This window comes from Molothrus aeneus, chromosome 10, assembly GCF_037042795.1.
Source record: "Molothrus aeneus isolate 106 chromosome 10, BPBGC_Maene_1.0, whole genome shotgun sequence".
NCBI lineage: Eukaryota > Metazoa > Chordata > Aves > Passeriformes > Icteridae > Molothrus > Molothrus aeneus.
Genome location: NC_089655.1, coordinates 2,543,849 through 2,570,883, shown reverse-complemented (window position 1 = coordinate 2,570,883; position 27,035 = coordinate 2,543,849). Strand labels below are relative to the sequence as shown.

At 46.0% G+C, this 27,035-nt stretch overlaps 1 protein-coding gene across 1 annotated transcript in view; it reads left to right on the top strand.

The window, feature by feature from the left end:
- The first annotated feature begins 5,167 nt into the window (after positions 1 to 5,167).
- The window catches only part of CAB39 (calcium binding protein 39), a 45,650-nt gene continuing 23,782 nt past the window's right edge, over positions 5,168 to 27,035 (top strand). The window contains exon 1 of the mRNA XM_066556697.1: positions 5,168 to 5,268. The gene's annotated coding sequence lies outside the window, so the exon portion shown is untranslated. The remainder of the gene's footprint in view (positions 5,269 to 27,035) is intronic.

The following is a 27,035-nucleotide window of genomic DNA, read 5'->3' as shown; positions in this document are numbered from 1 at the left end:
CCTCTCAAACCTGCACACAGACAATTTTCAGATGATACAATTTTGTAGCCCTTTTCCAAAACAGTGCCTGCCTTGGAAGGTTGGGACAGCAGAGCTCTGGAGTTCTCTCTCTCTCACTGGGAGCCAGGGGTCCCATCAGCAGCAGGAGGAGAGCTGCAGAAAAGCTTTAGAGAGTCTCAGGAAAGGTTGTGTGTGTACTTGCTGGTGTTTTCAAGTGATGTGGCCAGGGCTCCTGTGCTAGCTGAGCCTGAATCCAGCTGAAGGGCAGCACTAAGCCCGTGCCCCTCACAGGTTTCTGCTATAAGAGCTAATTAATTTATTTCTGCAAAGCCCTTTGAAGGGGTAAAGGGGTAAGCAAGTGCACAGCAGTGCTGTCCAGAGGCTGTGAGCTTCAGAGTTTAACAGGCACTGCTTAAATATGAACCAGGTTAATCACCTTGTAATTTCTTTAAAATGTAAAAGAAGAGGGAAAGCATCTAAAAAGAATAACCCAACAGTAATTTTCAGCAGTGTTCACAGCCTTTTGTCTTTCTGCTTGAGTTGGGATTCTTACTGTATTTGCTTCCAGTTCTATTGAATTAATGGCTGTACTTGACTGTTTTTTTGTGTATGGTGTTTTGGTTTTAGCTCAGGAAATAATTTTACACTAGTGCTGTTTCTAGCTCAGGAAATACATTTTTCACACGTGCTGTTTCTTGGGGTGACTTCTTTTACTTCCTTTCATGTTTACAATGCCGATGGAAAGCTGGTTTTGGCTTTAGTAGTAGATCCTCCCTGGAATTGATGCTGTGCTTTACAGATTTTCAATTGTTCCACGGTAACAAAAAGTTTATTAAAATGACTTGCTCTCCAGGAAAGGGATTTGCAACAGATTTTTTTTCTATGATTGTTCAGGTAATTGGTTTTGTCGGTTTTTTTTTTCTGCCAATATTTACATGCTAACCCTTAGTTCTTGTGGTTTGCTATAATGTTTTTAAAATGTATTCTAATTCTGAAATGGAACCTTGAATTAAAGATAAATCATGGAACGTCCATGAGGAAAAAAACTCCTATGAAAGACAATTACATTTAATTGTGTTTTCTACCATAAATAGGATTTTGGGGGGTGTGAGTTTGCTCGTTATGTATTAATTGAATTAACTGAAAGGTAAAAAAATACCCACAGATGTTTCTTTGAGAAAAGCTTTAGGAGTCTGCAGTGAATGTCTCCAGGCAGTAATGGGTAAAACACAGTTTCAGGAACTGTCACAGGCACTTGTGAAACCTGGTGATTAAATTCAGCCACTGCAGCTTGGTTCAAAGTCCATGGAAAGACTCAGGATTCTTCTTCTGATGAACTTTAAACAGAAGAAATTCAGCATAACTGCAATTGTCCCTACTTCTAATATTTCCTCCCTAAAGCGCCTTGTCAGGAGCCAGGAACACAGGCTGTGCTCTGGGAATCACACCACTTCATGCCCAGTTAAACATCACCTGGGGGTTGGTTCTGTTCTCCCCTCCTCGTGTGCCCCTTCAGACAGCTGGCAAGAGGTCCCAGAAGATATTTTGAGATGATCTGTGTCAGAAGGACATGGAGGTCCACAGCCCCTCCATCCCATGGTGTGGGTGACACACCCATAGTACAGGAGTTACCTCAGGGCTCCCTGCCCTGCTCCCAGCAAAGCTGGACACCTGTGACACCTGTGTGACACAGCTCCAGCTGTGACCCCACCAGTATAACTTTGGGCAGTGACACCCCAAAGTGCATGGCTGGCTGCAAGGGCTGGGGGCATGCTGTGAGGGACGTGAGGGGCACTTGGGGCATGCAGGGGACATGAGGGGAACCCAGGGCCTGTATGGGATGTGAAGGGCACTTGGGGCCTGTGTGGGACGTGAGGAGCACTTGGGGTCTGCAGCGGACATGAGGGGTACCCGGGGCCTGTGTGGGACGTGAGGGGCACCTGGGGCCTGTGTGGGACGTGAGTGGAACCCAGGGCCTGTGTGGGACATGAGGGGCACTCAGGACCTGTGTGGGATGTGAGGGGCACTTGGGACCTGCAGGGGACGTGAGGGGCACCTGGGGCCTGTGTGGGATGTGAGGGGCACTTGGGGCCTGCAGGGGACATGAGGGGCACTTGGGGCCTGCAGGGGACATGAGGGGCACCCAGGGCCTGCAGGGGACGTGAGGGGCACCCGGGGCCTGTGTGGGACATGAGGGGCACTTGAGGCCTGCTGCCAGCAGGACAGTGGGGACAGGAGGAGAACCCATGAGGGGAAAGGGCATGTGTGTGCCATGGAAAAGAGAAGATAGAGCAGGAAATGGCTACAGTGCCTCGTGGAGAGCTGAGGGCGGCCAGCCTCGCAGAGCTGCCATGGCACCCCAGAAGGGAATGGCTGCCCTGCATGAGCTAAGGGCTGAGGGGAGAAAAGAGGGCAGCAAAATGGAGCTGCTTGAAGGAGGGGTAATTTCACAGGCTGACATATTGTTTTTCCCCAGTTTTGCTATTTTTCAGTGCAGAATGGTGATGGGAGGAGTTAAAGCTGAGCTGTAGGGTTCCCTGAGCCTCCCACCTGCAGCAGAAAGGCCCAGGATCCCATTCAGCTCTGTCCTTCCTAAGCAAAGCACCTGCATGCTTGCCTTTCTAAATACCTTTTCTTTTCCCCAGTGAAATAACTTGGATTTTTTTAATGTTTACTCACTTCCTAATTTGCAAGGATTAATTAATTCACAATGGCTCTCTCAGTCATGGCTGTGAATTAGTGAATCATTAGTGTGCCAAGAGCCCTCTCACATGCTGTATTTAATCCCTGCTTCTAAGAGCTTAGGAAAATCATGCTCTCTCTGCTCAGGGATCTCTCTGCAGTCTGCAAGGATGGTGATTACACTGAATCCATTTCTGGCCTGATCTCTTTTCCAATGGTCATTTGTAGAGCAGTAGTGTCTGTCCTCCAGGAGGTGATATTGAATTTAACAGTGCTTGCCTTTAACTCCTCCTCCTCTCTCCTCAGTACCCTGATTATTATGTTTAAACTCCAATGTATGGGTTAACAATTTGAACTCAGATATACACACCCTTTCCACGTTGGCTTTGAGATCAACTATTCCCAGCTCACAAGTGGGTTATATGAACTGCCAAAATTTTGCTGACCACATGCTGTGAGTCAGGTCCCATCATCTGACACAGGTACCACAACCCCTCCTGCTTCAGGTCCATTGCTGCTGCATCTCTTACATCTTCCTGCAACAGCAGGTAAATATGTGAGGTAGATATAAATAATATTAGGAGGTAAATATAATAAATAGTAGGGATAAATGTAATAAAATTAGGAATAAATATAATAAATATTAATAAATAAATATTATAACCATTAGGAGGTAGATATAAATAAATGCTATGCATGCACACTTGTTTTTACCCCCATGTCCTGTCTCCTGGGGTGCTGAGCATGGCAGGATTGGCTGGGGCAGCTCCCCATGGCTCCAGCATGGTGCCAGGGTGGACCTGGAGCCTGTGGTACCTGTCCAGGGAAGTGTCCTGGGAACCACCCTGTCCCACTGCCCAGTGCCAGCCCCTCTGCTCCCCTGCTGTCGGATGCTGGGGTGGCTGCAAATGTGCTCAGATGCATTTTTCCATGTCTGAGCTGTAGCACAGAGCTGATGGAGACACCCCCTCCCCAAGAGGCCAGAGGCAGCTGTGCCCACCAACATCTGAGGTTCAGCAGCCAGGGAACTGTGACATGTGGAGCTCAGAGCAGCAACACCGAGGAGCCAAACCCAAAGCTCCCCAGCAGTGGGACAGGGAAGTGCAGCAGGGGGATGTGCAGACAGGTAATCAAGAAGAAGCTGAAGATAGAAGCTGTTGGCTCACGAGAAGCTTATGGACATTTTGGGAAGCAGGTCCCATGTGGCTGCATGCTGGGGCTGCATCAGACCTCCTGGGGCAAGGTTTGTAAGAAATTCATGACTTGCTCCATTAAAAATGTATTTTCTGCTTTAAATGTATTATATCACACTAATGGACAATATCAACTTGATCTCTGCTGGGAGAGGTGTGGGCTTTCCTCCATCCAGGCTAATTTGCATTTGTCACAGTGCCAGTAATAGATGAGTACTACATACAGGGACAGGAAACCATCTGGAGTCCTTCCATGCCATGTTGGGGAGTGCAGAAAACCTGCCAGCTGTAAATCAGCAGCACCTGATGCATCAGGACAATCAGAGCACGTCCAAGGCACGATGCTGAGTTCAAACCCCACCCCGAGGCCCTGAGGGTCATGGCGTGGAAAAGAAGTTTTGTGACACTACAGAGGGTGTAAAGGGTCTGCAAAAGGGCAGGGCAGAGGGCGGTAAAAATGGTGAAAAGAATAGTAAATACAAATAACAAATAAATAAATACCAATAAATAAAATGTAAATAGTAATTACAAAGGCAGTTAACTACTAATAAAGAATAAAGGAATAGGTTGCACCTTGAGTTCTGTGTGTTGTTTTGGGCCCCTCTCTTTAAAAAGGACATTGAGGCGCTGGAGCATGTCCAGATAAGGGCACCAAGGTTTAGAGAGGTTTAGAACACTTGTGTGATGAGGAGTGGCTGAGGGAGCCGGGGTTTAGAACACTTGTGTGATGAGGAGTGGCTGAGGGAGCCGGGGCTGTTCAGTCTCCAGGAGCTCAGCAGGGACCTCCTCGCTCCGTACAACTCCCTGGCAGGAGGCTGTAGTGAGATGGGGCCAGCCTCCTCTGCCATCTCTGCAGAGAGAGGACCAGAGGAAAAGGCTTTAAGCTGAAGCGGGAGAATCAAATTAAATATTAAAAGATATTTTTCCCTGTTCAGAGGGTCAGGCATCAGAACAGGTTGCCAGGGAGGTGGTGGAATCCCCATCCTGGAGGTGCTCAACAGGCACCTACACCTGGTGCCGGGTGATGTGGTTTAGTGGCTTAGGGGTACAGTGGCAATGCACCATGGTTGGACCGGGTGATCTGAAAGGTCTCGTCCAGGCCTGGTGGCTCTCTGACTCGAATAATGACGAAAAGCACCGGGAACAATACAACGAGGAAATAACGAGACGCGCGGCGGGCTCGGCAGCGCCCTGGGTCCTCCGCGGCGGCAGGGGGCGCTGTGGCGCAGCGGCGCGGGCGGAAGCGCGGGCGGGAGGGCCGGGCCGGTGCGACGCCGTGAGCGCGGGGCGGGGGGGACGGGCCGGGCGAGCCGGGGCCGCGCCGCCTCTGCCGCAGCCGCAGCGCCGGAGCCGAGAGCCGCCAGCGGGCGGGCGGGGCCCGCCGGACGCACAGGTACTGGGGCGGCCGGGGCTGCAGGGGGCGAGGGCCGTGGGCATTGTCCGGCGCGGGGCCGGGCCGTGCCCTGCGGGCCGCGGGTAGCGCGGCCCGGCCGGTGCCCGCCGCGCTCCGGGCCCGTTTGTCCGCTGGGCGCTGGGAGGGACCGGCCGAGTCCCGCCGGCCTGGGCGGAGGGCAGCTCCGGGGATAGCAGCCGCTGCTCCGGGGGTGCCGCGCGGCACGGCCGGGCAGCCCGAGGGAAAGGGCACGGCCGGGGCTGCGCTTCCCGTGCGGCAGCGCCCCGGTCCCCGAGCCGCTCCAACGTCGAGCCGGGGAACGATCAACGTAAAGCCGCGCACGGCCCGGCCCGGAGCGAACCGCAGCGCCCGCGCCGCTCCCGAGGAGGGCGGAGGGGCAGCGGCTGTCCCGTCCCAGCGCCGCCGGGCCGGGGGCGCTGCCCGCGACCACCGCTCTTTGTTCGGCCCCGGGAACACGCACGGAGCGGCCGGAGGTGCGGGGCCGGCACTGCCTTGCGCGGCCTCTCGGGGTCCGGCTCCGAGGCCTCTTCCTACAATTGTTGTTGCTGTGGCGGCCCCGCTAGGCCTCCGCAGCCGTGGCTGTGCGGGAGGGCTGCCCACAGCCTGTTCGCTCTGCGGGCTGCCCCACAGACACCCAGCGCGGCCTGAGCTCTGCTCCCTGGCATAAGAAAAGTTTTGCCATTGTTTTTTTTCCCTGCAAATCCCTGATATGCTACCAGTACTGAAACTAGGATGTATCTGGTTTTGGTATTTTAAAAATTTCTTTAAATTTTAATTTCTGGTAAGGGATCATGTAGGTGCCCAGGATTTATTTAAAACCTATATGCTGTCTTGTGGGAATGGTGTGATTTAATTTGCATGATGAGTCAAAGATTAAATTACATGACCTAGGCTCTTCAGTTTCAGTGAGGCAAATAATGCGTGGAAGAACAGTTTCAGTGTAGATCAGAAATGAAATTTGATTAACATCAAAATGTTGTAAAGTTTTGTCTGCGTGTGGGTTATTTTTAAAACTTACCTGTCAGAAACTCTTAATTTAAGATCCTTAGCAGTGTGGTTTATCAGGAAGTGTGCCTTCCTTTTTAACACCTAGAGCTCGTGCGGTCAGAGGAAATTTAACATCCTGAGCTTCCACCTTGGTATCGAAGCTTTTAAATAATAGATTTTTACTATTTAAAACACTGTGTACCTTTAATTAATAGCTATTACCTAATACCTGTTGATGTGGCACATGCCTTTAACTGCTGAAGAAATAAAAGGCCACAAAATATTTTGAGAAGTAGGATAAGCATGGTGCCCATTCTGGGCTCGGGAGTAAGTTGATTTTTTGTTGTTTTCAGTTGTCCTGTAGAAATTGGCAGCTAAGGTGACCTGTAAGTGGCATGATGGTGTCCTGATAGGTTTCTGCCTGCTGTAAGAATATTGTATTTCATAGTTTTAGTTTCATGGTTTTCATGTGGTGTGAGAAACTATGGGGTCAGCCAGCTAGGATGCTTTTGGCTTAAATTTATTTGTATTTGATGTGGATCTCAGTGGCAGTGTAACATTCCTGTTGTTGGGGCTTTCCTTGGTCAGACAGAGGCACCTTGGGACAGGAGAGGTCGTGCCTGGTGGTGTTGGGAGCAAGCAGGACAGTGTTAGAATGTGAGTTTGTACATATGGACTACACTGCTGAGCTTTTCTGAATGCTGACAGCATTGATTTTTTTTCCTCTTAAGTTTAATGACATTCTCTTCTTTATGTTGACACAAAGTTGTGAAATTTTGATGTGTTCTGTGTGCATTGAATGCACAGTTGTGTAAAACAGAATTTATATTTGTAAAAATATATGTGTTTACAAATAAAAGCAGCAGTTGAGTAATACTTTGCGACAGTATGTCTTTGAGAGATAATTATACTCTTTGGGTATTATCAAGCCCAGACAAATGTATATTCCCAGTGGGGTGTGATAATATTAAAACTGCACCTCTTGGAATTCCTTGATTGGCTTATTCAGGAGGGAATGGTATCTATTTTGCATTCTGTCATGTAGCTCTTGTTAATTAATGGCTGGTAGTTAAATGAGACTTGACTGTTGCCCTGTATGTGCTGCACTTCGAAGGTTTTTTATGGCATTTTGGTGAATATGAGAATTACTGGCCAATGTCTTCCCTTCTGAATAATTTCTTTGTTCAGTTTTTGCAGATTTTTTTACATGAATTATTTGCAGTCTGTTTTGGGTTTGTTTGGTTTTTTTTTGTGTAAAATATTTCTGAAAGCTGATAATCTCTGTATGTGCTTTAGAGGCTTTAGAAACTTGCTAAAATAATGATTTTTTTGGTGGAGTTTCAGAAAGCTGTAATAGCTGGTGCTGCTTTGAAGCAGGGGGCAGGAAGAAGCCTGGTGGCCTTTTGAATTCCCTTCTGGCCCTGCTTTTCTGTACTTGTGACACTGTGTAATATGGTTTAATTACAAGAGCAGCTATTAAAGTATGATTACCTTAGTCTAATTGGAGGCATCTTGCAGTTACCTATCAAAAATAAGATTTGACTCATCTGCTCCTTCAAAATTAATAGTTCCATAACAGCCTGCAGCTATTTATGTAAATAATGTGCGAAGCAAAAAATGCGAGTTGAATATTTTTCAAATATTACCATTTCTGCATTGTACAGTTGAAATTTTGTACGTTTAATTCTCTCTCTGGCCGTGTTTTCTCTCCATACCATGCTTCTGGCACCACGAGGTGCAGAGGTGTGAGCCAAAGGGAAGCTGAATGTCTGCAGTGAGAAGGTGAAACTTTATGCTGAAATCCCTCCCCACCCCCAAGTGCAAACACAAAGGTTAAATTAGAAGATGAGGCTGTCTTGAATTATTTTAAAGGACTTGAGCTGGGCTGTTAAATGCATGATCAGGAGTACCCAAGGCTTCCACTGGTGTCATGTGAGTTTGGGCTTTCTTTAGCCTGAGCAGAGTTATGTGCTTTCCTTATTGCACCTTGTGATAAAATAACACATTCATTTGCCCCTGTTTAAATACTCCTTATAAAGGCTTGAATTCAGGATTGATCCAGACTTGAAGCAGCCAAAATTCTGTGTGTTTACAGGAATAACTGTGGTTGTTCCTCAACAGCCTTCGTGGCCTCCTTTTTTCAGACAGTGTTAATTTAGGAAGTAAATGGCTTAGGTTTAAATAAACAACTGGAATTTGCTTTCTAACTCCCTTGGTCTGAGCATTCTAGCTATGCTTGATATAATCAAAAGACACTTCAAAAAGTTCCTGACTGTTCACTTCAAATTTGCTAAAAGGAAGCAAATATTAAGCCTATCCACAAGGACATAAAATTCTGGGGGATATTACTGAATGTTGTAGCTAATCTTTCTGTTTATTGAAATTCTGCTACTTGTAGTTAAATTCCAAGTTTCTTTCTAAAGATCCATTTCCTCTATAATCCTTCCCTCCCCTTCAAACACTCAGGGAATTCTTCACCAAAAAGTTAAATATAGCAAGACAGTTCAAAAACTGGCGAGTTAGAATTAGTAGAGGACTGTAGTATTAGTGTAAGATGTTTTTCTAAATTCACAAACATCTTTGGATGAAGATATTTATGAGTTACTACGTAGATGTTTAAAACATTGGATATTTTAAAACATTCAGGTATACTGCCAAGTGTGGGAAATGGCTGCATCAGTGAAAAATTACTCTGTGCTGCTTTTGATCCTTGCCCTGTTGTGTATTTTTTTAGTCAGTCTTTATTGATAACAAATTGTTTTTTCTTACTAAGAGAATGTAACAAATTGTTTTAACTGCAAACCCTGCAGGATTTGAAACATGAGACATAAAAATAGCTAAGATAGAACTTGGCTATAAATTAAAGAGAATTAATTTGTCAGCTTTTCAGGGAGTTGAATGTATGTGACTGTGAGAACAGTACTTATGTTCAGTCACTCATGTGTGAAATGCCTTATCTCCTTTGAAGTTTATCTGTGTTAAAACACAGAATGAAAAAATGGAGAAGCATTTCCAGAAATGTGGAATGTGAACGTGTGATCTTTTTCTGGCTGCTAAAGCTGCCCAGACAAACAGCTTGACATCTGAAGCAACACCTTTCTGAGACGTTTTCATTGTTTTATTTACTGACTTTGGAGTGAAGCATGGCAGTGCATAGATTTGGGAGGAAAGGCAGCTGCACGGAGTTGGGGAAGGTCCCTCTGACACCTCAGCTGGCTCTTGCAGCCAGCCTTCCTCCAACTGTGCAACTTTCTCTGTCCTTTTCTTTACTTTCCTGGCCAGGTGCACCTGGGGAGCTCCTCATGGATGGATTTCTTTTTCCAAATATTCATTCAGAGCCACAGCAGCTTCTCAGCTCATCTGCTGAGGAGCTTGCTTTGAGATGAAGTCTGTAGACACCGAGTTCTGAGTGACACCCTGTATGGGGTGGTAGATGTGTGTGCTGATCACAGCCATGCAGAGCATCCTGCTGCAGTGGAGCTCTCAGCTCTTCCCCTGCCTAAGCAGTTTCAGGAGGTTTTGCTGCACTTGTAGAAATGAGGCAAAAGTTATTGGTCATTATATTTTATTTTTGACTGTTACATGTGAAGTTACTGCTCTGGCAGATGATCTCTTTTTAATAAATGTCAGAAGATTTAATTTTTTTTTAATGTATTGCAATAATGTATAAAATTACCCACTATATTAACAACCACGTAACATTGTGGCTTTATTGAATATCATGTACAGACAAAGAATAAGCACAAGTAAACTCCATTCACAGAGGCACAAAATTTTAGCAAAGAAAATGTGGGGGGTTTTATTGTAAAAGAGGCCTTAGGGATGCAGACATGCACTGAGTGTAACACAGGGATGCCTGAGAAGTCTCTCCCACGTGGTTTATGAATGCCTGGCTCTTCTAACCTGTCACACCTGCTCTTCAAGTCCTAAGTTTCTTCTGTCTGGAGTTTGGTAGTGATGGAGAAACTTCTCAGGAGAATTTAAAGAGATAACCTTGGATGAGGTCACTTGAGGCATGGTTCTTGATCAAGACTTTGTGTGTGCTTGGTACTATATTAGACAAATGTTAAGAAAGCAAAGTCAATCTCTCAAAAATCAGCAAATAGCCCGAGCCTTGCTTTGCTTGTACTGATTTGGTACAAAATCCTTGTGTGATTGTTCCAGGTTTTTTCAGCTCACTGCACATAACATCCTTTGAATGTACTTGTTTAGTTGCAGTGTATTTGGTGACTACACCAAACACACTGCAACTGAAGACAGGAGATTGCAGATCCTTGGGGGTTTTCCTTTGGGTCACAGATACTCATGACACTATGTTCCACAGTGTTCCTCAGCATCATGATGCTTTTCCCCCCTTTTTCCAGGGAATGATGCTTAAGCACAGAGAATTTCCTCCTCTCTTTGGGTATATGACATTTGTTATGCCTGTTGTCTGCTGGAGCACTTGAGAAACACACACTTCCTAAACTTTTTTTCCAGTGACACCCCTTTGTGATGTGAAATACAGTTGCCTAAACGTAGAAATCTGGTTGTATTTTAGGCACTCCAAAGCACCTTCCCCTAGAGGTTTGTGATTTTCTGAAAGGGCAGTTGGAGACCAGCTGTGCTGTTTTGGGAGCATTCACAGTGGTGTTGGTCCATCAGGCACTTGAACTGTGCTTGATATTGGTTGTTAGCCTTGGAATCTCATCCAGAGGAGGATGAACACTCAGGCAGTGACCATGTTATAGGCACCTGGGTTATGTGTTGCCTCAGGAGAAAGGAAGATACGGGATCAAATTCTGCTGCCTGAGTCTTGTCCAAGAGACCTGGTTTTGCTGCCCTCTGCCTTGTTGCCTGCTTTCCAGCTTTAAAAAGGAGAAGTTCCTATGGAAATTTTCATTTTATAGTCTAGTCTAGTTTATCAGTGGAATGAGTGAAGGTTTCTCTTAAGAAAGTACAGCTGAGGAAAACTAAAATAATCAAGAGACTTGGAAAAAACCTTAAATCCAGTGTTGGCCGTTGGATTTCAGGGTTCAGATATGAACCTGAGAAGTTCAGCTTGTCTTAAAATATGACTGAAAACAAACACAAGCTCCAGTCACCAGGGTAAATAGTCTTTTCCATGCATCACAGAGGTAATGATTGACAGCAAAGACAGCTTCTTGAGAGCAGACTGTGTTGGCTAAACAAGTGCTGTTCTGGAGGTGATCATTTCGATTTGTAAGCTCTAAGAAAAGCAGCAGATTGACTCATCAGAATTGACTAACAGAGTTCCGTTTTATGTCTGGAATTGCCATTGAGCAATACCCAAACTCTACTGGCTCTGTAATAGGGTGGAGCTGGAGGAAACAGTTTTTCTCTGAGGAGCTGCCTCCATTCATGGAGCATTTTGGGCAGAGTCCTGGCATAGCTGTGCTGTCTGACTGGTGTTACCCTTAAACCCGTCACCATAACAGGAGTTAACATCATTAGATCCAAAAGAGCTTTTTGGATCTAATTCTCTTAGAAAAAAACTATTACAGGGTTATAGAATATTTTCCCAAAAAGTCACAAAAACTTCAGGGCATTTGTGTGTGCTGACAAACTTATGAATGTATTTAAGTTTTAAATTCTCTGAGAGAATTGCTGCCAGTTTTCTTCATTCTTTGAACCTGGAAAAACCAAACAAACTTCAAGTTCCCAGCTTCTTAATTTATGATTGTAGTTATTACTTCCTGCCTGTTTATAGATAATTTTTTTTTTCTGTCACAAAGAGAAATAAACTCTGTTTTTAGTGAGTTTTCCTTCTTGCTTGGGAACTTATGTGTGTGTGTAGATATGTAAAAATAAAAAAAATGCCAATAGCCATTTGGAGCTGGATTTATAGTTTACATCCAGCAAAGATTTATTAGATTTTTGCTTTGAGGCTGACCATGCAAGGCTCTTTGCCTCCCTTAGGAATTGTACTGGGTAGGGTCTCAGAGTTGTTGGAGGCTCAATAGTTCTGCTCTCCCTTTAGCACTGGCAGTGACTCCTTGTGTTGATGCAGGTTGAGGATTTAACACTGTCAAATCTAGGAAGAAATGTCAAATCTGTGTTTCAGAAGTAGCTGTTCTTGAGCTCTTTAGTGAACAAGGAGAATGATTGTTGGCCAGAAATACAGAAGCTGTTCTCTTGAAATAGGGTGTTTTTAACTTTCAGAATTTACTAGCAAGCATTGAAAAATGTTAGTAAGCACAACAGAAGTTTCTATACCTTGTCTTGTATTCATTATGGTACTCTGACTTTCAGTGCTGTGGATTGATGCCTCTGAGATTTAGACCAAAACTCAGAAAATCCAGACTTTGAGCAAGTCCCTAAATTGGATAACCAAGCTAAACTAATGTCAAAGTGACTGTGAAGGGAAAATGAAAATCTGTATTTTAGGAGCTGAAAGGGATAGTTTGAAAATCCATAAGTTACACTGTCTCTCACATTGTTTATTTAAATCTTCTTTGACTTAGTAGCAAAGAGTTATTTTAATAGATTTCAGTACATCTGAATTCTGTGAAATCTCCTTATTTTCTTCTGTTTCTAATGGATGGTTGGTCAGATTCCAAAGTTGTCACTGCATGCCTTTTATTTTTGTAATTTCTGGGGAATGTAAAGGTTGCATTACACTTTATGGGCTGCATCACCAGCAGTGAGGGCAGCAGGGCGAGGGAGGGAATTTTGATTTCGTGACCATTTCATCATTTGATTTAAGAGCTTTTGTTTGTTTGAAGCCTCTTAGTGATAACAGACAGTGATGATATTGTACTGTTGTACTCCTATTTAAGTAATTTTTCTAATCCCTAATTAAATAAAATTCTGTTAAGCTGGTGCATCAATTAATAATTTCAAGGGTTGGGGGTTTTTGTTTTGTTTTCCCACATAGTCTAAGGATACTGACATAGCTGAAATGAGTAAGAATGCAGTGTTAGGAGTATGGGTATCAGCTAAAATGCAAGTAGTTCCACCCAAGCTTGGTGTCAGCCCTGTAGGAGAATTATTGTCCTGCAGAATGTTTTTTTCAGTCATTTCAGGTACAATGTGTGATCATTCCTTGGGTATACTCATAGAGATGTAGTGCTAAAGTTTGTCTTGGTAGCATTGCACAGTAATTGCATTAGAGGAAAATTGGGAGTTCTTGTTTTAGTATTGTGAAACAATTTGGTAGTTCCCTTTTCCAGTCTAGCTCTTCTAAGCAGATAAATTAAGGGAACTGTCCCTCAGAGGTGCTTCCCACCGTGTTAGCTGATCTAATTTTAGTCACATCTTGTAGCAAACCTTGTTTTTCAGTGCTGTCTGCAGCCAGGTAGCTCTCAGGCAGTTTTTCACCGGTGGCCCTGTCCGTGTGTGTCAGGGGGTGCTGTCTCCTGTATGGACAGACCAACAGTGTCTGTCTGTCACATCTGTGAGCCCTCAGGGCTCCTCTGCCTTGCCGAGTCCTGTCTGCAGCAGCTCTTGGGAGTTGTGTTGAAGTCCAACCAGCTGGGAAGTCTTTCTTTTGGAAGGGGGTCTTTTCTTTCTGCTGTGTGATTCCCTCCAGGCTCCTTTTTCTCTAAATGCAAACAAGCTTTTAGAAACTTTTGGTCAACAGCAAACAGGAGCTGCAAGGTACTACCTTGTGAGTTTTGGCTGCAATAAATTTAGATGTTAAACTTTTTATGAAGACTTTTAACCTGTGTGTTTCAAGGTTGGCTTTTTCTTGTATTTGTTACTCTCATGGAAGCAGAGGTTTGCTTAGCATGATGTGGTCGACCTGGAAAGAGAACTCAAGTGTCCCCAAAAAAGAGAAAGACAGATGAAAAGTAGTTGTATCAGCACAGACCTCTGACACATTGTTCATCTTCTGTTTTCATTGATATATAATAACTGAGTAGCTGACACTCTCAGGTGATGTCAGGAGAGAAAAGAATTTTGCCCTGGGTTTTTCAGGAATGGCTGCCTCTCCAGAGTGTGTCTGCTGAAGTATCCTGCTGTAACACACATCTTTGGACTGCTGTCTTGTGAGTCATCAGAAGGACTCTTAATTAGGTTGCCATGGCAAGAGCTTGAGCACATTTTGGGAGCAATCTAGATCATTCCCCCTTTTTGATTCCTGTGCTGCAGAGCATTTCATAACATGAAGTGGAGTTCATGGGCTAGCTGAAACTCCTCTCCCTCTGCCTCAAAATCTATAAAAGTAAAATACAATGGCATGGTGTTAAATGTTGTGACTCTCACCTCATCTCTCCTGAAGGTTTGTGACTCTCTTAATCCTGGGGTGCATCACCTCTGCCATTAAACATACCTTTCTATGCTCTGTGTTGCCCCAAAGGAGCTCACCCATCTTGGCACTTGAGATGTGGTGTGGTTCATGTATCAGGAATTGAATTCCATTAGTGACTTTGGAGATTTAGACCAAACACTTAAACTGGCAGAAGAAAGAGAGGTCATTTAGGGGAACTGTGCAAAGTACACTTTCCTGCAGCCTCTTAAGGTATATTGTGATGTTGAAATTATTTATGTGAAATTTCTGTATTGTAATGGCTGGTTCTTTTCTTGGGAGAACAAAATGAATTCTACTTTAAGGTCTAGGGTTTTTGCTTGCTTGTTTATTATCTTGGCACAAAATCTGGTCACTTATTCAGTAATATTTTGTTGTTCAGTTTTAAATAGAGATAATTTTATGATAGAATCATGGAATTGTTTGGATTGGGAAAGGACCTTAGATTGTCCAGCTCCAGCCCCCTTGCATGATCAGGGGCAGCTTCCACCAGACCAGGTTGCTCAGAGCCCCATCCACCCCAGCCTTGGACACTTGCAGGGATGGGGCATCCACAGCTTCTCTGGGCAGCCTCTGCCAGGGCCCCACCACCCTCACAGGGAAGAATTAATTCCTAATATCTAATCCAACCCTGGCTGCTCTCAGTTTGAAGCCATGCCCCTTGTCTGAAGCCCTTCTGCAGCTCTCTTGTAGCCCCTTGGAGGCCTCCCCAGAGCCTTCTCTTCTCCAGGCTGAACAACCCCAGCTCTCTCCTCCTGTGTCCATGGCAGAGGTGCTCCAGCCTTCTGATCATCACACTCACCATGTTCCTCGTGTGCTGGGGGCCAGGGCTGGGTGCCCCATTGCAGCTGGGATCCCAGGGCAGGGTGCCCCATTGCAGCTGGGATCCCAGGGCTGGGTGCCCCATTGCAGCTGGGATCCCAGGGTTGGGTGCACCATTGCAGCTGGGATCCCAGGGTTGGGTGCCCCATTGCAGCTGGGATCCCAGGGCAGGGTGCCCCATTGCAGCTGGGATCCCAGGGCTGGGTGCCCCATTGCAGCTGGGATCCCAGGGTTGGGTGCACCATTGCAGCTGGGATCCCAGGGTTGGGTGCCCCATTGCAGCTGGGATCCCAGGGCAGGGTGCCCCATTGCAGCTGGGATCCCAGGGCTGGGTGCCCCATTGCAGCTGGGATCCCAGGGCTGGGTGCACCATTACAGCTGGGGCCCAGGGCTGGGTGCATCATTGCAGGGCTGGGTGCAGCATTGCAGCTGGGGCCCAGGGCTGGGTGCACCATTACAGCTGGGGCCCAGGGCTGGGTGCATCATTGCAGGGCTGGGTGCCCCATTGCAGCTGGGATCCCAGGGCTGGGTGCAGCATTGCAGGGCTGGGTGCAGCATTGCAGCTGGGGCCCAGGGCTGGGTGCAGCATTGCAGGGCTGGGTGCAGCATTGCAGCTGGGGCCCAGGGCTGGGTGCACCATTACAGCTGGGGCCCAGGGCTGGGTGCATCATTGCAGGGCTGGGTGCAGCATTGCAGCTGGGGCCCAGGGCTGGGTGCAGCATTGCAGCTGGGATCCCAGGGCTGGGTGCAGCATTGCAGCTGGGGCCCAGGGCTGGGTGCATCATTGCAGGGCTGGGTGCAGCATTGCAGCTGGGGCCCAAGGCTGGGTGCACCATTGCAGGGCTGGGTGCAGCATTGCAGCTGGGGCCCAGGGCTGGGTGCAGCATTGCAGGGCTGGGTGCAGCATTGCAGCTGGGTCTCAGCAGGGTGGAGCAGAGGGCAGAATCCCCTCCCTTGCCCTGCTGGCCATGCTGCTGCTGATGCAGCCCAGGACATGGGTGGCTCTCTGGGCTGCAGTGCACATTGCCATGTCACTGCCATGTCACCTTGAGCTTCCCAGCAGTCAGCACCCCCAAGTCCTTCTGGGCAGGGGTGCTCTCAGTCCGTTCTGTGCCCAGACTGTGCTCAGGATTCCCTGTCCCACAGGCACGCCCTGCAGTTGCTGTGCTCATTGAGCTTCACAAGGACGGCATGAGCCCACGTGTCACCCACCCTGGGCACACCCTGTGGATGGTGCCCCTTCCCTGCAGCCCTTGCTGAGGGTGTGCTCACCCCCACACATCTGAACAGTGACAGTCCAGCTGTGACTCCTGGGGCACACCACTCCTTGTGGGGCATGATACATTATCAAAGTGTTGTCTCTCTGCTGAACCCTGGATATCAGGCTGCATTTTAGCCAGCTGCTTCTCATGAGTTCATTTCTCACTCTGATGTCTTGGTAGCAATGAAACAGATGTGTGCCTGGATATCACAGATGTGTTGTGGCCTGTAATGCATTGATTTTTTTTTTCTTTTGTCTTTCAAGTGATGCTCATGAAATTAATTCTTGAGTAATTAGGGGAAAAATATCTCCTGGTTATCCTCTAATTTTGCTGCTCTTTGTGATGTGTTCTCCTTTGCCACATTGTCCTTGGTACAGCATACCTGAGAGGAAGCAGGGAGTTCTGTCTGAGGATGAGCTGTGTGAGAGCTCTGTACTGAAAGGCACCTCCACACAGCTAACTTGGGAAAATTGGACACTTGATGGATGGTGTACTGATTCTGGCTGGCAGTGGGAAGGAAGGAGCACTCTTTATAAAAGTACTTAACCAGTCAAGCCCTGGTACAGTTGCAGTTACCATGGTCAGAGGTTGTGGTTTTTACTAATCTAAGCTGTATCTGCACTGGTAGGATTTGCTAGCAGAGCTGTGTCAGTAAACCCTTTGTACTGTCATCAAAACTGTCTTTTAAGTGCCAGGGACCATGGCAAAAAAAAATAAATAGTGTGGCAGAAAGCAGATTTGTCAGATGGATAATGAGTGTGGATCAGCACAGATACTGCCTGTGCTTCAGCTCCCAGTACTAGGTAAGAGATAATTGAAGGGAAAAAGCCCTGGACAACTCTTTTCCTTTACTGAATGAGGATGTAATGAACTAGAGGGAAAAGATTGCCTTAATGGTGGTGTCATGATTCTCAGTTGTTTATTGATTGCCCTCTCCTGCTTTCTCTGTGTCAGTACATAACTCCCATAGGTTATTTGTCAGGAACTCCCTTTTGTAGAGGAGATATGGATCGTTGGATCATGCACCAAATTGTCTTGGTTTTGTGTAGTGAGAATCAGCTGGGATTCATGAGCATTGATGTCCCAGTGATTTCCATTTTAATCTTTGTGCCACTCCACTGAGTCCTCAGCTGAGGTGAGAGTGGCAGAGCTGAGGAGTCAGCTGTGGTCTCAGCCCCCCCTGTGGACTGTGACCAGCTCTTTGCAGTGCAGCTTGCTGGGCTTGGGTTTCAGTTTCAGCCCCACCTCTGCCCAGCTGAAGCACAGAAGTGAGCCCAAGCAGATAAGCTCTGTTTGATTGCCTGTCATCCCAGCTGGTTTGTTCCTTGTGGAGCTGAGGTGAGCTCCACCGTAGTGTAACCTACAGAGTCTTTCATTGTGAGCTCCCAAAGGGATTATTTTGGAAGGAAAGCCTTCTCTCACAGAGTGTGGTGAAGCAGAGATGGATGGAGTTCATGCCATGCTGCCTGTGGCAGGGACCAGTAGTAATCACTGTGGGAAGAGGGATACTCCTTGGTGTTCTTCCCAGTTCCTAAGTCAGTGTTTTTAGGATGTTCCTGACCTATGTCACAGTCACTGCTTTACTGCTCATAATGTTAGTGCTTTAATATTGTTCTTTAAGTGATCTTACTTTGTAGGTTATGTTTGTTAAAAATGTGTTCATCTTACGGTACATTAGATGAAAAGCTATGTTGTGTTACATTTTAAAAAACTTGGATTGAACATTAGAAGTTACTAGCAGGCCACAGAATATGGTCTCCAAAGAAAGTAAAGAAACCATGGGAAAAATACTGTTGAATTTCTTTGAAGTTAGTTTTAAAAGTGATACACTTCTTATTGAAATTGTATTTGGGTAAATAGTTCATTAATTATGTTTTTTTTCCCCTAGCTTTGTTATTGCTACAGTTCCCTGAAATGTGGCTGTGCTCAGGTGGGGTTGGTCTCTTCCTTCAGGCAGCAACAGACAGAACCAGTGGATGCAGTCTGAAGCTGTGTCAGGGGAAGCACAGGTTGGATATTAGGAAAAAGGTTTGCATGGAAAGAGTGATAAAGCACTGGAATGGCCTGCCTGGGAGGTGGTGGAGTCACCATCCCTGGATGTGTTTAAAACCAGACTGGATGTGGCACTGGGTGCCAGGGTTTAGTGGAGGTGTTGGGGCTGGGTTGGAGTTGATGATCTTGAAGGTCTTTTCCAACCCAGTGAATTTGTGCTAGTAGAGAATGGCTTTACTGAGTGTAGGTGTTTGTTTGAGAGAATATCCTCTAAAGAAAATTGTGCCTTAGAGGATTGTGGCTGGAGCATCCCCAGACCTGTTCTTGCAGTTTCATTGTTCTCAATTTCTGTTCAGAAGGCGCTGAAAGTGCACATGCACCTCCCTTGTGCTGGTACTTGGGATTCTCACCCTCCTTCCTTATGTGATCTGCTTGTGCTTAAAGTGATGTTTTCCCCCAGCCTGTTGTGTGTGGTGCCGGTGTTGTGCGTGTGTGTGGTGCCGGTGTTGTGTGTGTGTGGTGCCGGTGTTGTGTGTGTGTGTGGTGCCGGTGTTGTGCGTGTGTGTGGTGCCGGTGTTGTGCGTGTGTGTGGTGCCGGTGTTGTGCGTGTGTGTGGTGCCGGTGTTGTGCGTGTGTGTGGTGCCGGTGTTGTGCGTGTGTGTGGTGCCGGTGTTGTGCGTGTGTGTGGTGCCGCTGTTGTGCGTGTGTGTGGTGCCGCTGTTGTGCGTGTGTGTGGTGCCGCTGTTGTGCGTGTGTGTGGTGCCGCTGTTGTGTGTGGTGTTGTGTGTGTGTGTGGTGCCGCTGTTGTGCGTGTGTGGTGCCGGTGTTGTGCGTGTGTGGTGCCCGTGTTGTGCGTGTGTGGTGCCCGTGTTGTGCGTGTGTGGTGCCCGTGTTGTGTGTGTGTGGTGCCCGTGTTGTGTGTGTGTGTGGTGCCGGTGTTGTGCGTGTGTGGTGCCCGTGTTGTGCGTGTGTGGTGCCCGTGTTGTGCGTGTGTGGTGCCCGTGTTGTGTGTGTGGTGCCCGTGTTGTGCGTGTGTGGTGCCGGTGTTGTGCGTGTGTGGTGCCGGTGTTGTGCGTGTGTGGTGCCGGTGTTGTGCGTGTGTGGTGCCGGTGTTGTGCGTGTGGTGCCCGTGTTGTGTGTGTGTGGTGCCCGTGTTGTGTGTGTGGTGCCCGTGTTGTGCGTGTGTGTGGTGCCCGTGTTGTGCGTGTGTGGTGCCGGTGTTGTGCGTGTGTGGTGCCGGTGTTGTGCGTGGTGCTGACGCTGTGTGTGGTGCTGGTGTTGTGTGTGTGTGTTGCCGGTGTTGTGTGTGTGTTGCCGGTGTTGTGCGTGTGTGTTGCCGGTGTTGTGCGTGTGTGTTGCCGGTGCCGTGCGTGTGTGGTGCCCGTGTTGTGCGTGGTGCTGACGCTGTGTGTGGTGCCGGTGTTGTGCGTGTGTGGTGCCGGTGTTGTGCGTGTGTGGTGCCGGTGTTGTGCGTGGTGCCGGGGTTGTGCGCGTGTGGTGCCGAGGTTGTGCGTGTGTGGTGACGGTGCCGTGCGTGTGTGGTGCCGGGGTTGTGCGTGCGTGGTGCCGGTGTCGTGTGTGGTGCCGGCGCCGTGCGTGTGTGGTGCCGGCGCCGTGCGTGTGTGGTGCCGGCGAGGTGCGTGTGTGGTGCCGGTGTTGTGCGTGTGTGTGGTGCCGGTGTTGTGCGTGGTGCTGACGCTGTGTGTGGTGCTGGTGTTGTGCGTGTGTGGTGCCGGGGTTGTGCGTGTGTGGTGCCGGTGCCGTGCGTGTGTGGTGCCGGTGTCGTGTGTGGTGCCGGTGTCGTGTGTGTTGCCCGTGTTGTGTGTGTGTGTGGTGCCGGTGTTGTGCGTGTGTGGTGCCGGTGTTGTGCGTGTGTGGTGCCGGTGTTGTGTGTAGTGCCGGGGTTGTGAGTGTGTGGTGCCGGGGTTGTGCGTGTGTGGTGCCGGTGTTGTGCGTGTGTGGTGCCGGTGTTGTGCGTGTGTGGTGCCGGTGCCGTGCGTGTGTGGTGCCGGTGTCGTGTGTGGTGCCGGTGTCGTGTGTGTTGCCGGTGTTGTGCGTGTGTGTGGTGCCGGTGTCGTGTGTGGTGCCGGTGCTGTGCGTGTGTGGTGCCGGTGTTGTGTGTGGTGCTGACGCTGTGTGTGGTGCTGGTTTTCCTGTCCTTCACCTCGGGGGTTTCTCACACTCGGCTCAGTTGAGTTCTTGGAACGTGTGAACTCCGGGCTGTATTTCACGATGTGAAATAAATCAGAAATGAAACTGCAGTGTCCTTCTGCCTCCACTTTTGCCACTGCTTCAGTCTCAACATTGACCCATAGATGTAGATCAGAAAATCTGGTACAAAGAGAACCTCTGGAAAGGAATGGGAATAATAACTGCAAAGCACTAGAAATAGTTCCAAAGGAGATTCTTGCTTTGCATTTTTGCTTCCAAGGGTGGGTAGAATGGCACGTACAGAGTTGCAGCATTTTTTGTCATGTAACAAATATTCTGGGGTTTGTGATGATGCAGTTTGGGCAACTGAGCCAACAGGGGATTGACTGGATACCGGGTTAGGAGAAAATTGTTTCAGCTTCTGCCAGGCCAGAAGTGGGCGTATTGTCTGACAGCTTTCCTTGAAGCTCCAGGTAAGTTCTTTGGCTTTTTGTGCCCAGTGTGCTAGAGAGAGTAGTTGTTTTTTGTGATGAGATGTAGGATTATTATTGTTTTCATTAATTTTTAAATATACTTCCCAAGGAATGGGTGAGGCATTCACATGCCTGTCTGTATACCATATTGCAATATAGCAGAAAGGTTTGTGGGGGAATGGATGGGTGGGGTAACTCTAAACAGCACACCAGGGAAAGAAGCTGAGTCATAAGATTTCCTTCTGCATGGAGACAGGCTGGGATCTCACATTCTGAGCTTTGGTATTAACAGGCTTTTCTGCTTATGCAGAAGCCCCTTACAAGCAGCAGTGCTATTTAAAATCAGTTTCTACTTCACATTTCTGTATCTGTGTGTTAAACTGCAATTTCTTGAGCAATCTCCAAGTCACAGAGTGTAATGTGGTGTTAGGGGCTGCAGTGAGCTGGTGGAGCCCAGTGGCAGTGGCTGCCCTCTTCTTTTTCCTGCATGGTGCAGGTGTCTGCTGGAGAAGGAGGCTCTTGGAGAGGCAGAAGGATCAGTAAATTAATTGAATGGCAAGAGAGAAGCCTGCTTAATGAAAGGAATCAGATGGCATTTGGTGCTAAAGAAACAAGCAGGGCTATGAACTGCCAGGGTTTTAATTATTTGGAAATATTCAGAAAGTAAGAAGCTATGTTGCATTATTAATTTCATGTTTATGTAGAAATTTATTTTCCAATGTTACCTTTTTTTTTAATCCATTGAATTAATTTTTTTTTGTTCACTTCACCGTTCTTCTGTGTTACAGGAGGAAATTTTTTCTTCATGATTTTAATTTTTCCTTGAATTAAGTTGCCATTTTTAAAGAGGGGATTTTTTTTTCCATTTTAATCTTTAAGTGGGTCACACTACAAATAATTCTGTGATGCAGAGTTGTGAAACTGTTTTTGAATCACATTAAAGCTTTTGTGTGCTGCAGACTTGATAGAATAAGTTAATGGTGAATTTTTAGAAAGATGCTAATGTTCTGTGCTGGGTGGGACATGGCAAGTATGAGATGAACATGCCTGTCCTTCAGGAAAACTTGTATGTATGAATGATATTCCTCACAAAATTATCAATATCACAACAGATCCAAACAGATCATTGGTGTAATTCTTTGATCCACATTTTAAAGTTATGTTGGAAGAAATACTGAAAAAGTGTGTGGAAGTATTTAGAGGATAGCAAAAATGCCTTAGACCTGAACTATACTGTTAAATTTTGCCAGTAATTATCATTTACAAGCAGAGCCATGCTCTCCCATGGCTGCACAGAGCAGTTCATTGTGGTGTGGCTCCTGCTCTTTATCAGTCTCATTTCCTTTGGGATAGGAAAGTTTTGCAGGTGAGCTTGTATTAATAAACTCTGCTAGACACATGTTTTGGATGAGAGGCTGTTGGGTTTCAATTCATTTAACGGATCCAAAAGAAAAGAACTACTTTAAATCTTTTAATCTAGTGGGAAACCATGCATCCAGAATGAGGATACTGAAAGATGGAGTAGAACCCAGCACATGAAAAATGTACAAGAATGTTCAGTGAGGAATGTGAGTACTCAACTGAAATAACCCACTGAAGGAAGTGATGGCTGCTGCCCTTGGTGACTGCACTTGTGCCCTCACAAGTGGTAAGGCCTTTCAGGAATTGTGCTCTGGGCAGGGATTTGCAGTGATGAGCTGGCAGCAATATTCCAGCTGCTTCCCAGTGGCACCTGGCTACTGTCTTGCACGTGTCTGGGACGAAGCACAGGCAGGAACTTCAGCTCCTGAATACCCTGAGAGCTGTGACATTTCATAATCTTGTACAAGAGGCTGAATAGCTAATAAGGTGTCGCTTCTGGCTTTGAAGTACTCAAGTTTTTTTTTTCACAAGGAGCATGGTAGCTTGCATAAAAAATGGTTCTTGGATCAAAGGCATGGCTGTCAGTCTTCCTTTGGGATGCTGGGCATGTCTGAGTGAGACAGTGCTTTTAAAAATGCATAATTTCTCGATCTGTTCCTGGTTTTATCATTCCAACCAGACTTCACAGTGGTGAATTCTAGCTGAGCTAACAGCCCCTTGTAGCAATTACACCTCAAGAAAACTGATTTATGTTATTGTTTTCAATACTGGTTTAATGATCCCTGTTAATCAAGAAGCATTCAGCAAAAGAGTGAGTTGTGAGGGACGTCAGGTCTATCAATACAAACATGAGCTTGCTGCATTATATTTTTTTAATAACAGTGTGCCCCTTTTTAGCAAGATACAACATGCCGTGTCAGTAATAGGCTGATAAATTGTCAATTAAAAATCCACTTACAGTGCAACCCCCAACTGTTTATTGTGAAACTTGGTGTTTTGCCTTTGTAGACTGATTAGTTTATTTAAGTGTGTTTGCTTAAGCCATTCTCCCATGTGTTACTAGCCCTGTGGAAGGTAATTGACACATGATATGATTTCAGGATAGGAGTTGGCAGCTTCCCTCTGTCTGTTGGAGGAGGAGAAGCTGCTGTGCCCTTCCCTCATGACTGCCTCAGCCTCTCCTCATCCCCTCCTCGGGCTGGCTGAGGCTCACAGCTCAGGTGCTTTGTGTGCTTTGTCTTAAAAACCTTTCAGAATCTTTATTTCTTGTCTCTCATTTTTGTTGGCTTTGTCTTCTGCCATTTTGGTCGGATCAGTCAGCACTCTGGGCACTGGGACAAATATCAGGCTTCTCAAAATAACTGATGGAAAGTGACCTTGCCCCTCCAGCCCTGCTGTTGATTTGGCTCCAGCCTCACCATGAAGTGCTCCTCTGGAGAGATCAGGAGCTGAGGGAGCTGACTGACAGCTACTTGCTGCTCAAAGGGATGGTTTTTCTACCTTCCCTACACTACTCATTGTTTCTTTTCCTTTTGCATGTTAGTTTTCTGGTAGCCTGGTGAGTGGCTCAGCTCCTGGATGGCCCATGAACAGGGGAAGGGGTGCTGGGGGCTGTGGGAGGTGGGACCTCTCCTTCAGCTCCGGGCTTGGCTCATCTGCCCTGGGCAACCTTACTGGGAATTATTTGGCCTTACTAAAATTATGTTGGTTTTGTTTGATCTGCAGCAGTTTTCTTCTTATGTGCACATGAAATGGATGTTCCATGGGCTCTCTCACTAGGCTTGGAGTTTCTAAACATGTGCAATTGCAGCCAGGAAATAGCTGAAGGGTTTTTTCCTCCTCTTTTCCTCATTAGGAGCTTGTAAAAGCAGTCACCTTAAACTCTTGATGTGTATAAACAAGGCAGAAAGATGCAGCTCAGGAGTTAATATAGTGCAATTAAATGATGAGGGCCACAATAGAATAAGGATTGAGTTTATTGCACCTGTTTGTTTCACAGAATTGGAAATGTGGGGCTTTTGTACATTAGTTAAGGAGCATTTTGCATGGGGATAGGTGGTTTGCTTTCTGGAGCTGGAATCTATGTGGATATTTAAATAATGCTTTCTTTATGGATTATAATTCTGTGCAGAGAGAAAAAAAGCTTAAGCTTTGTGTTGTGGTAAATTCATGGTATGTATAAAGTAAAAAGGCTTGAGTTTGTCTTTGTGTCCTTGCTTATGGTACTGTATGGCTTTCCATTCAATTTAATCCCTTTCCCTTCTTCCCTTTCAAAGTCTGTGCTGGTGAGACTTGGGTGCCACAAATTCATTTGTCTGTGGAGAAACTACACATGTTAGTGCAGTCAGGAGTGTAATTGTACCATTTCTTATTGTTCTGAAAATAGTAATGCAGGCATCTCATGGTAACAAAAACTTACTTCCTACAACAGAAAAAAACCCATTTCTTCTAGTAAGCAATCAGGGTTTAAATGGTGGCACACACTTCTCTTCTAGAGGTAACATATTTTCTGACCCTTCAAACAAAAAAAGCTCAGCTACATGTATTTATTCTTTAGAGAATTTAAATTAATTAAAGAAAAGGAATTCGTTTATCACGCTTCTGTATTTTTTCCTGTGGCATTTCTTTTTCTGCTGGAGGGTTGTCCTCACAGAAAAATGCTGGTTTTTGTTTCTTTTTTCTTCAGCAGACACTTTGAAATCTTATATATAGAATGCATTAGATTTAAATCAGACATTATTGATTGTGTGGCAATCCAGTGAATCAAAAATTACAAAGCCTTACAGATAAAGCAAACTGCATGGCTGCCTGGTGCATTGACAGAGCTGGAAGTTATATACTACTGCAACAGTGGGGCTCTATCTCTGCTTATCACAAAAGCCCCAATGTCCCAGAGTGCCTGAGTGTGTCAGTGGAACCTCGAGCTCTGCATGGTTGGCCTTGTGCCATGTTGTTGTTACATGGTGCATTGGTAACATCACATTTCTGTTTGTGGCTGGGACCCCAATGCTTTGAGGACCTTAAATTTTGTACCTTTAACCTGCTTGAATACTGGTGAAATAAAAGGCATGCCTGGGAAACCTGAGGTTGGTATAATATTGTCCGTGGTCTCTTGTAACAAATGATGGAGGTGAGGTTTCTGGGAAGGGAAGATGAAGCAAAGCAGCCCAGCAGAGCACAGAGCTGCCCATGGACTTGTGGCAGTTTAACCCTTCAGGAATCCTATGATCCTTTGTTTAGCCACAATCAATGTTTTATCCTAAATCTGCAAGGCAACCAGGTGCTAGTATTGTGAATCAGTTATCATTTGACATGATGTAAGGCCTATTCTTATTTACAGAAAATGTCATTTGATGTTGTTCCCTTTTTGTGTTGTGTTGCAGATGTGGTGGTGGCAGCTCTTTCCGATCCCTCACAGATGTTGGCATTGTCTATTGTGTCCAGAGTGCTGCTGGGGTAGTTTTGCTGGGCTGAAAAAGGAACAGCCTGGCTGTGTTCTCCTGCATGAAGTACAGCTTTGAGACAAAGCACTGCTCCTGCTTGCTTTCTTTTTTTTTTTTTCTTTTTTTTTCTTTTATTTTTTTCTCCTTTTTTTTCTTTTTTTTTTTCCTTTTTTTGGCAGGATGTAGCCCAGGTTTTTCAGTAACAGAATTTTGCTTCAGGGTTTGTGGGATCTTCAGTCTTGAGGCCCCAGGTGATGTTCCCAGCAGTGCCATTGCATTCCTTCCAGTAATAAAACTGAAATGGCATAAACAGTGTATTTACTCCATTTTATATAATAAAAGAAATACCTTGAGGCAAAATGTCATCTTCAGTAATCAAGGATGTAGATTTTCCTTCTTAGTGGTGCTGACAGTCATTCCTGATTTTTCTAAATTGCTTATGAGAGGTTCATACAGGAACTTACCTGGATTGGGAGAAAATGTTTAATATGAATGTATACTGGTGAGCTGTTATTAATTGATTATTTTCTACTAGATATGCTGGTATATAGAGTGAAGCTTGTTATGACTTGGGTATGCATGTATGTGTATCTGATTTACACAGAACCTGGAAGGTTTTAGGAATAAATCAAAGCTACAGACTATTGTTAATTTAAAGAAAAAAAATGGGCACTGTCTAGAGGCAAATCAAGTTTTGCAAACCTAGACCTTTGGCACACATGAGGACAGTTGTTTATCAATATCCTGTATTTCCATAGGTTTTGTGTTATCCATGTAGTCTTTTAGACTCTGGGAGTAGTATAGTTCTGATCCAGAAATTAAATGTGCAGGGCGGTTTTCTTTGGTTTGATTTATTTTATTTGTATATTGCTGTCATACCAGATTTTGTGGTTCCAGATGTTTTTGCTCTCTCAGCTGTTTTGACTCCTAGTGGATTTGCTTCTGTTTTAATGCCTAATCCAAGGAATCAAGACTGGCAATTTCTCTTTGTACTGGGATATAT